Genomic DNA, 10,228 nt, shown 5'->3' with positions numbered 1-10,228 from the left:
GCATATGAAAAGCTTTCAATTCTACCTATGGAGAATTAGATTCTCATTTCAGACAATACTAATTTCAGATGATCCTTCTTCGAAGCCCTGCATCTTATCAAACGTCACATATTCTTATTCCAGTTTATTAAAAAATTCTACCTAAAATATAGTTGTACTTTTTAAATAGCAAATAAAGGCATCGGCCTGAAGAGCTGGGGCCTTACGGAGAATGGACGGCCGTCATTTCTCTACCAACACTGCTGCTGCCGTCACTGCCCTTACACTTCCTCTTGTGGACGCTGCCAGTTCTTCAGTCTCAGCATTTAATTCATGCATTACCCACTCACTCGCTGCTCGGCCTTTATTAGCATTGGAAGACCTCGTACTGGACATCAGTCCTTCGAGGTAATTTCTGAGGCTGACTCCTTTCACGGCGATTCTGGCTTCTTGAGTTAAACTCATTTTTTCTGGGTCCTGAGGCTATGGTTTGTACATGTGTCTCTCACCTACTGAAGCCCTATTTGTAAATGGAATATTAGTAGATTTGAGTTCCATTGTTTTCTCTACAGGATCAACGACAGAATGTTCTTGCGCACATGTTTTGATTCTTGCTGCACCAGTAAGAGACCTCACGATGGAGGGCAGGCCCCACTGGGTGCTGAGGAGTCTGTGGCTGTGCAGCTCTCCAGAGGGGTCTATGTGTCTGTGCAGCCCATCCACGCCAACCACGCTCGGGTTCACCAGGTATGGGTACTTTTGCTTTGCAGCTGTTGTAACGGTTTCCCATGGGTGGTCAAAGACGTGTTCTGAGGTCCAGATTTTCAATGTGCCGGCGGCCTTGAGATGTCAGGGCCGTGCTAGGGAACAAGGAGCCAAAGAGGCTACCCCTGCCCCCTCTCCACCCTCAGCGCCCCAGCAGACCTTCTCCAAAGTTTATCCATTTGTCTTGACTCAGATTTTTTGACTTCTCCAACTGTATGTTTCCAAGTAAGCTTTTTTTCAACACACAGATTCTTCTGTTTGATCTATTTTGGTTATTTTTTTTTTTTTTTGACAGGCAGAGTGGACAGTGAGAGAGAGAGAAACAGAGAGAAAGGTCTTCCTTTGCCGTTGGTTCACCCTCCAATGGCCGCCGCGGCCAGCGCACTGCAGCCAGTGCACCACGCTGATCCAATGGCTGGAGCCAGGTACTTATCCTGGTCTCCCATGGGGTGCAGGGCCCAAGCACTTGGGCCATCCTCCACTGCACTCCCGGGCCACAGCAGAGAGCTGGCCTGGAAGAGGGGCAACCGGGACAGAATCCGGCGCCCTGACCAGGACTAGAACCCTGTGTGCCGGCGCCGCAAAGCGGAGGATTAGCCTAGTGAGCTGCAGCGGGCCTATTTTGGTTTTGATGCCTTATATCATGTTTTGATATATCATGTTTTGATTTGCTTAGTTATTTGCACATCTCTACCAAATCTCTCAGAGTATTGGATCCCCTTTGTCTTCTCATTCATTTCATGTATATTTCTTAAAACAGCTATTTTGAAATTTTCATCTGATTATTTGGAAATATCAATTCTTAAAGGTTGGATTCTGGCCCCTAATTTTGTTCTTTAAGTGAGGTCACAATTCTCTGGAATGTGGAGTATATCATCCTCTGTGTTGAAGGACTGTTTTTTGTAATCTGACTTCGTTAGTAGCTATCCTCAAAATTCTAAGCAAGATGTTCTACTACTAAGGTGAGCTGTGGTCTGTCTTCTGTGAGGTGGGGTCACTGCATGATATTGCACCTCTCAGCCACTGCTGATAATGGCGGTGGTAGGTATCTGGTGGGGAATGAAAACATGGAACGCCACTGGGCACTGTAGTGTGTACCGAAGCTTCACCATCTGAGATTGCTCTCATATGAGACTGCTCGATGCATCAGTCTATAGCTTAACTCCAAAACACTTATGGGATTTCTTGCTCTCCGTTTCAGGATGTAGGAAAGGTGATAACGGCAGCTCCCCAGCTAATAAGACAGTTCCTGCATGGGTTAATCTGGGTCTCACAATCACTAGGCCCTGTGCAGGCTTGGGGGAGAGAGCCAAAACTAGTCTGTGGCATCAGGACACCTGTTCTTGCATGATGCTGGAGCAGGTCCAGGGCCTGGCCTCTGTAACTCTTATGAGGAAAAATTGGAGTATGTGTAGCTGTTCCCCTGGCAAATCTGTGGAAAGATTGTCACTGGAGCTTCTTATTCAGTGTCAACTTCACTACATTCCTTAATTTATTTTGAATGTACAACATAGGGGCCGGCGCTGTGGTGTAGCCGGTAAAGCCGCCGCCTGCAGTTCCGGCATCCCACATGGGCACCGGTTTGTGTCCCAGCTGCACCACTTCTGATCCGGCTCTCTGCTATGGCCTGGGAAAGCAGTACAAGATGGTCCAAGTCCTAGGGCACCTGCACCCCGGTGGGAGATGGGAAGAAGCTCTTGGCTCCTGGTTCTTGGCTCCTGGCTTCAGATTGGTGCAGGTCAGGCCATTGTGGCCAACTGGGGAGTGAACCAGCAGATGGAATACCTTTCTCTCTCTCTGCCTCTCCTTCTCTCTGTGTAACTCTGACTTTCAAATAAATAAATAAATCCTTTAAAAAAAAGGTACAATGTATGATTTCATTTTAATGGTACACCGACTAGTAGACATCACAGATGTTCCTTGGAAAGATAAGGAAAATAAAACACATGTTAAAATTTGCCCAAGGGACCAGCACTGTGCTATAGCATGTAAACCTGCCTTCTGTAGTGCCAGTACCCCATATGGCCTAGGTTCGTGTCCCAGATGCTCCACTTCAATTCAGCTCTCTACTGTGGCCTGGGAAAGCAGTAGAAGATGCCCTTGGGCCCCTGCACCCACATTGGAGTCCTGGAAGAAGAAGCTCCTGGCTTCAGATCATCCCAGCTTCTGCCATCGCAGCTTTTGGGGAGTGAACCAGCAGATGAAAGACCTCTCTCTTTCCCTCTCTCTCTCTCTCTGCTTCTGCCTGAATCTCTGCCTTTCATATAAATAAATAAATCTTTTTTTTAACTTTTATTTAATGAATATAAATTTCCAAAGTACGGCTCATGGATTACAATGGCTTCGCCTCCATATCGTCTCTCCCACCCGCATCCCTCCCCTTTCCCACTCCCTCTCCCCTTCCATTCACATGAGGATTCATTTTTGATTCTCTTTATATACAGAAGATCAGTTTAGCATACATTAAGTAAAGATTTCAACAGTTTGCTCCCACACAAACATAAAGTGAAAAATAATAGATGATTTTTTAAATGATGATGAAATCAGATCAGACCTATTGTCATGTTTAATCCCAGTGAGAGTCAAGTTGGGAATTGATAATTTCTTCTTTTTTTTTACAGAAGATCAGTTTAGTATGCATTAAGTAAAGATTTCAACAGTTTGCACCCCCATAGAAACACAAAGCGAAATATACTGTTTGAGTACTCATTATAGCATTAAGTCTCAATGTACAGCACATTAAGGACAGAGATCCTACATGAGGAGTAAGTGCACAGTGACTCCTGTTGTTGACTTTACCAATTGACACTCCTGTCTATGGCATCAGTAATCTCCCTATGCACCAATCATGAGTTTCCAAGGCTATGGAAGCCTTTTGAGTTCACTGACTCTTATCTTGTTTAGACAAGGTCATAGTCAAAGTGGAGATTCTCTCCTCCCTTCAGAGAAAGGTACCTCCTTCTTTGAAGACCTGTTCTTTCCACTGGGATCTCACTCACAGAGATCTTTCATTTAGGATTTTTTGTTTTGTTTTGTTTTGTTTTGTTTTGTTTGTTTGTTTGTTTTTGCCAGAGTATCTTGGCTTTCCATGCTTGAAATACTCTCATGGGCTTTTCAGCCAGATCGGAATGCCTTTAGGGCTAATTCTGAGGCCAGAGTGCTGTTTAGGACATCCACCATTCTATGAGTCTGCTGAGTATCTCACTTCCCATGTTGGATCACTCTCCCCTTTATTTACTCCTGTTGTTGACTTTACAAATTGACACTCCTGTCTATGGCATCAGTAATCTCCCTATGCACCAATCATGAGTTTCCAAGGCTATGGAAGCCTTTTGAGTTCACTGACTCTTATCTTGTTTAGACAAGGTCATAGTCAAAGTGGAGATTCTCTCCTCCCTTCAGAGAAAGGTACCTCCTTCTTTGAAGACCTGTTCTTTCCACTGGGATCTCACTCACAGAGATCTTTCATTTAGGGTTTTTTGTTTTGTTTTGTTTTGTTTTGTTTTGTTTGTTTGTTTGTTTTTGCCAGAGTATCTTGGCTTTCCATGCTTGAAATACTCTCATGGGCTTTTCAGCCAGATCGGAATGCCTTTAGGGCTAATTCTGAGGCCAGAGTGCTGTTTAGGACATCCACCATTCTATGAGTCTGCTGAGTATCTCGCTTCCCATGTTGGATCACTCTCCCCTTTATTTATTCTATCAGTTAGTATTAGCAGGTACTAGACTTGTTTATGTGCTTCCTTTGACTCTTAGTCCTTTCATTATGATCAATTGTGAACTGAAATTGATCACTTGGACTGGTGAGATGGCATTGGTACATGCCACCTTTATGGGATTAAATTGGTGTCCCCTGGTATGTTTCTAACTCTACCATTTGGGGCAAGTCAGCTTGAGCCTGTCCCAAATTGTACATCTCTTCTCTCTCTTATCCCCACTCTTATGTTTAACAGGGATCACATTTCAGTTAAATTTCAACACTTAAGAATAACTGTGTATTAATTACAGAATTAAACCAGTCATATTAAGTAGAACAGACAAAAAAAACTACTAAGAGGGATAATGTATTAAGTTGTTCATTAACAGTCAGGGCTATGCTGATCAAGTCACCGTTTCCCATAGTGTCCATTTCACTTCAACAAATAAATAAATCTTTTAAAAAAACTTTACCCAAGACTATACAGATTCATTTTGTAGCTGAGAGCTTCCAACTCCAGTACTCATTCTACTGTATTGCCTTGCTATTCTTGTGTAAAATACTATCCATTAATACTACAGAAATCATTTTAAAAAGTAGAGTCTATACAAACTCACACTTGAAGGTTCTCAGAGTTTTAGGTTAAACAATGAAAAATTCCATTTTAATAATTATACAAGTGCTATTTAATACAAATCTGAAATATGTATTTATAAAAATATATGTAAAATCTAAGTAGCTCTCTCTTCAATTAGTTGCTATACTGTTTTCTTCTTTCAGTAAATTTGTACTCAATAATCAAACTATCCAAATGACATTGTGTGAAATGTACTTGCATTTTTTACAATTTAAAAATCTGTGCCCAATCTGAAATTGTCTTGCAACATAAAAGCCTGAAAATTCAAATGTTTTATATGCAAGATGGTTGAACAGCCATGGTAATTAAAACAATTGGCAAAGATAATACCAGAGTCAGATAATGCAAAGAAAATGGATTATAATTGATTCCATGGTGGGTTTCCAAAATCTATTATTAACTAATTGATATGGATATAATAAACTATATCACTTTAAAAGTATTTTCATTTATTTGTACAACTTTATTTTTATTGTGTTTTTATTATTATTTAACAATTTCAGCATTTTCGCATATTCATTTCATATACAGATATATACATACTCATATATACTATTTGTCTTGAAAACAGGGATATTAACATAACAAAATGTGAGATTCATAATAATGATCACAATATGGGGAGAGAGGAAATATTGTCATGTACATGGTATAATTCAGTGAAGCAATATTTATAACTGAATAGCAAACAATATGACATCTACAAAGTTTAGGAATACAGAATGCTTCACAAATTTTCACACTATCTTTGCACAGGTACCATGATGATCTTTCTGTATCATGTCAATTTCAGTATGTGTGTTGCTGAAGTAAGCACCATTCATGCAATTTTCAACAAATATGAGTTGAGTACCCAATATCTGAAATCCTTACAATTCATATATTGTCTTTTTCTTACAGAGAGTAAGCAAAATAATTTGATCAAAACCATGAGTTAGGGAAAAAATGAACTTATTTATTAGTAAATTCAAAATTACTTAAATATTGTGAAATAAACACTTCTGTTATTTCCTAAAATATCAATAGATTTACCTCAAAAGCGAAACATAAACATACACTGCCTCTTGGTCTGGGATTTTATATTAAGAAATCAGTATCAGAGTTTGCATATTTCTAAATCTATTTTTATTTTCTGTAACAGTCTTTGGCAATCCAAAGATTCTTATTCCTGTCTCCATCATAGGATACTTTAGCATGTATAATCATATTGAAGTCAATAGCTTCTTAGTGATCAATTAATTGACAGCAAATCAAAATGGAACTTGGACTTTGAAGTTTCCCAAACTGAGCTAAAACTCTAGTTCTTCAAATTATTTACTTTAACAACTTAATTTTGCAGCAACTAGACTTCAATTTACTTTTCCATAAAATGTAAATAATTTCTATAAAGCTTTTTCTATATTTCTGAATAGTTATGCTGCTATATGGAAGAGATGTATTATATAGACGTTAGAAATACTGAATGAAATAAGCAATTAGGTATTCAGTAGAGCTATGGGACAGTAAAATATAAAGAATTTCAGTTATTACTGCCTCTTATTTTTCAAATTGTTCTAATTTAATTTTTCAGCTTCTTTCTCTCTTTTTTTTCCATGCACATGTTAGGTAAGAAGTCAGTTATGAGCTTATGTGTGTGTGACATAAAGGCCTAAAGAGAAGACATCTATGTCCAGCATATGCATCTGCTGACAATGTTTCAGGGGCAGCCTGGTATTCACATCCTGCCCTGCCCCCTTCTACCTGATAACCTGCCAGGTGGAGATCCCCCGCCCCTTCTGCCTGACAAATCTTCCACAATCTCCCAGATGCAGCCCAGTATCTGCATTTCAAACACCCTGCTCCAGATCCCCATTCTCTAGGGGGTCCTGCTCACCCTTCCTCTGAACCCAGGATGGCGCCAGCTAGGCTTCCTCCTGTCTGATACCTTCAAGGGAAAACTCAGATAGGAGCTTCTTAATATTTACAGCCATAAAATCCTTTGTTTCAGGAGAAGATGTGTGAAGACAAAGACCCATCTCCTTAAAAATCCCCAGCCTCAACTGGACTGTGCGCTCAGCCCTCTGCCTCTCTGCTGAGCCGCCCACCTGGTCTGGCCAGGTGTACTCTCTCCACTCAACCATGTAACCTTGGGCCCCCCCCCCCCAAGTCCGAGCAACTGCACTCTCTCCCAGGTCCTGTCTGGAAAGGTGCCCATCCGTCCTTATGGATGTCCCTTCCCTAATAAACCTTGCTATTTTACCTCCCACTACTCTCTGTCTCACGCCTGAATTCTTTCTTGCGCAAAGACAAGAACCCTGCAATTTCTCCGGTAACACACATTCTCCAATGTTAACAGAAAATATATACTTAGTAATGTTAGAAGCTGATTTTGTTATTTGTTTCATAGTTGTACATCAGTTATTAAGCTTACTACTTTAATATTTAAATATAACATTGGTGGTGCCAGTACTAAGGCCTAGTGCTCCACTTCTGATCCAGCTCTCTGCTGTGGCCTGGGAAAGCAGCTGAAGATGGTGCAAGACTTTGGTCCCCTGCACCCACATGTGAGACCCAGAAGAGTCTTCTGATTCCTGGCTTCAGATTGGCTCAGCTCTGGCCATTGTAGCCATTTGGGGAGTGAACCAGTGGATGGAAGACCTCTGTCTCTGTCTCTGTCTCTCTCTCTGTCTCTCTCTCTGTCTCTCTCCGTGTGTGTGTGTGTGTGTGTATGTCTCTACCTCTGTAGCTCTGCCTTTCAAATAAATAAACATTTTTAAAAACTTTAATTAAACAATTTTAAAAATAAATATAAAATTGGTGTTTTCCTAACACAATTTATCAGAAATAGACTGACTGATAAATGCTATATTATACATTTAAAAGATCTAGAGAATTATTACTTATGTATTAGTAGTAAATTAAAAATTTTTCATTTCAAAATTAATGTGCTGATATTTTCAACCATTACTTAAAATACAGAATTAGTTTAAATTAATTAGCAAAACAACACAGCACAAGATAAAAGTGTTATTCCTTAATATGATTTGTAGAATTTCTATTTTATCTCTCCTTTATCATAGAGTACAATTTAAAGAATTAATACAATATAAATATTTCCAAGTTTTTGGTAAGCAATAATCCTAAAGATTAAATGCTTAATAAAATATAAAACTATCTTTCTAACTTACATGTATATATTTATATGAATATGTATATGTTATAAGGAAGACTTTTAATTGTTTTTATTTTTAAGCATTAAATACTATTTTTTTTTCATTTGGATGTTGTCTTAGGAGTATCTTTATAAACTCACATTTCAGAAGGCTGTTTTCTGGTCACTTTGTACTAGTGTTAGGAAAAACAATAAATCTTATGCATGCCTTGGTTTCATTCAGTAAACTGAAACAAATCCAAACAACCCATTAAAACTGTATACATGATAACACAGTAATCATAGGTCTAATTCTAACATGAGTTATTAAGAACAAACCATTGGCAGACGCCGTGGCTCACTAGGCTAATCCTCCACCTTGTGGCGCCAGCACACTGAGTTCTAGTCCCGGTCGGGGCACCGGATTCTGTCCCAGTTGCCCCTTTTCCAGGACAGCTCTCTGCTGTGGCCCGGGAAGGCAGTGGAGGATGGCCCAAGTACTTGGGCCCTGCACCCCATGGGAAACCAGGAGAAGCACCTGGCTCCTGCCATTGGATCAGCACGGTGCACCGGCCGCAGCGTGCTGGCCGCAGCGGCCATTGGAGGGTGAACCAACGGCAAAAAGGAAGACCTTTCTCTCTGTCTCTCTCTCTCACTGTCCACTCTGCCTGTCAAAAAAAAAAAAAAAAAAAGAACAAACCATATGTTATGTTCATAAATGTATTAAATATGCACAAATTAGTCTTGATCATTTACAACTTTTAAATTATAAATTTTAGATTATGAATAGACTGTCAATCAGAATTAAAAACCAAATATTCCAGAACTATTCATATTCTTGTTATCTAGTATTCCGTAGTGAGTAAGCAACAAGCAACCAGTTTGCCATGTGCCCTTTATATCTGAAAGGCCACCTGCCAGCTCATTCCCATTTTCCCCTCAATGGGTTATCAGATGAATATAAATTAGTACAGTTAGGAGGTTTTCTGTAAGAGCTGCATTTCCTAATCCACTGTGAAATGGGTCAGATGGCAGCACTTACTTCAATACTGCTAGTCAGATCCAAAGTCATGAAGTGCAACTTGCAAACCATTGTCTCCAAAATGATTATCACACACAGGCGAGGCAGCATGACAATGATTGAGTGTCAGTTAGTCCAGTCCAAAGGCAACCCATCCAAATTGTTAGAGATTTTTAAAACAAAACATGTGTTCCCAATTCCCCTTAATACCCAATTGGCAGCAATTCATCAGCAAAATCTGCTTCACAGGGCAAGTTGTTAATATGCCTTTCTCAAAGGTAGCAGACAGATATGCAAAGAGGTAGTCAAGAAAGAGAAGTTACTGTATGCTGTTATTTTAGCTAATGACAAATAGTCTTAATAGGACTTCTAAAATATGCTTTTAAATTATTCTGATAGTTGCACACTTCAAAATAACAAGAAGAAATTAAGATTCTCCTTCTGAAACAGCACAACTATTTAGACCACTTATATTTAAATATATAAAATGATATAAAATTACTTATATGTCATAAACCTCTCTCTATTTTCTAGGTTTTTTAAGATTTATTTATATATTTGAAAGGCAGAGTTACAGAGGGGCAGAGGCAGAAAGAGCAAGAGCGAGGGCGAGAGTGAGAGTCTTCCGTCTGCTGGTTTATTCCCTAGATGGCCACAAAGGCCAGAGGTGTGCTGTTCCAAAGCCAGGATCCAGGAGCTTCTTCCAGGATTCCCACACAGGTGCAGGGGTCTAAGGACCTGGGCCATCTTCCACTGTCTTCCCAGGCCATAGCAGAGAACTGAATGGAAAGTGGAGCAGCCAGGACCTGAACTGGCACCCATATGGGATGCTGGCACTGCAGGTTGCGGCTTTACCCACGAGGCTGCAGTCCCTAAAATGGGCAAATCTTAAAAACTATACAAAAATGTATTTAATAACTATATTATACAAATTTTAAAAACAGAAAAATATTTGCATCTCTCCCTAAGACAGGATAGTTGTTATCATATTAATCTCCTTTA

The 10,228-nt window shown here is 39.8% G+C and overlaps 1 non-coding gene and 1 pseudogene across 1 annotated transcript; both read right to left on the bottom strand.

Annotated features, from left to right (window-relative positions):
- Positions 1–222: 222 nt before the first annotated feature.
- The window catches only part of LOC100347161 (PRELI domain containing protein 3B pseudogene), a 166,763-nt pseudogene continuing 156,757 nt past the window's right edge, over positions 223–10,228 (bottom strand).
- LOC127493809 (U6 spliceosomal RNA) lies at positions 5,787–5,892 on the bottom strand. The gene has a single exon (XR_007924349.1). It is a non-coding gene; the product is annotated as a U6 spliceosomal RNA (small nuclear RNA).

Source organism: Oryctolagus cuniculus, chromosome 7 (genome assembly GCF_051225735.1).
Source record: "Oryctolagus cuniculus isolate XC-2025 breed Fujian yellow rabbit chromosome 7, ASM5122573v1, whole genome shotgun sequence".
Lineage (NCBI taxonomy): Eukaryota > Metazoa > Chordata > Mammalia > Lagomorpha > Leporidae > Oryctolagus > Oryctolagus cuniculus.
Note: the sequence above shows the minus strand (reverse complement) of the source record. Positions and strands in the feature narration are given on the sequence as shown.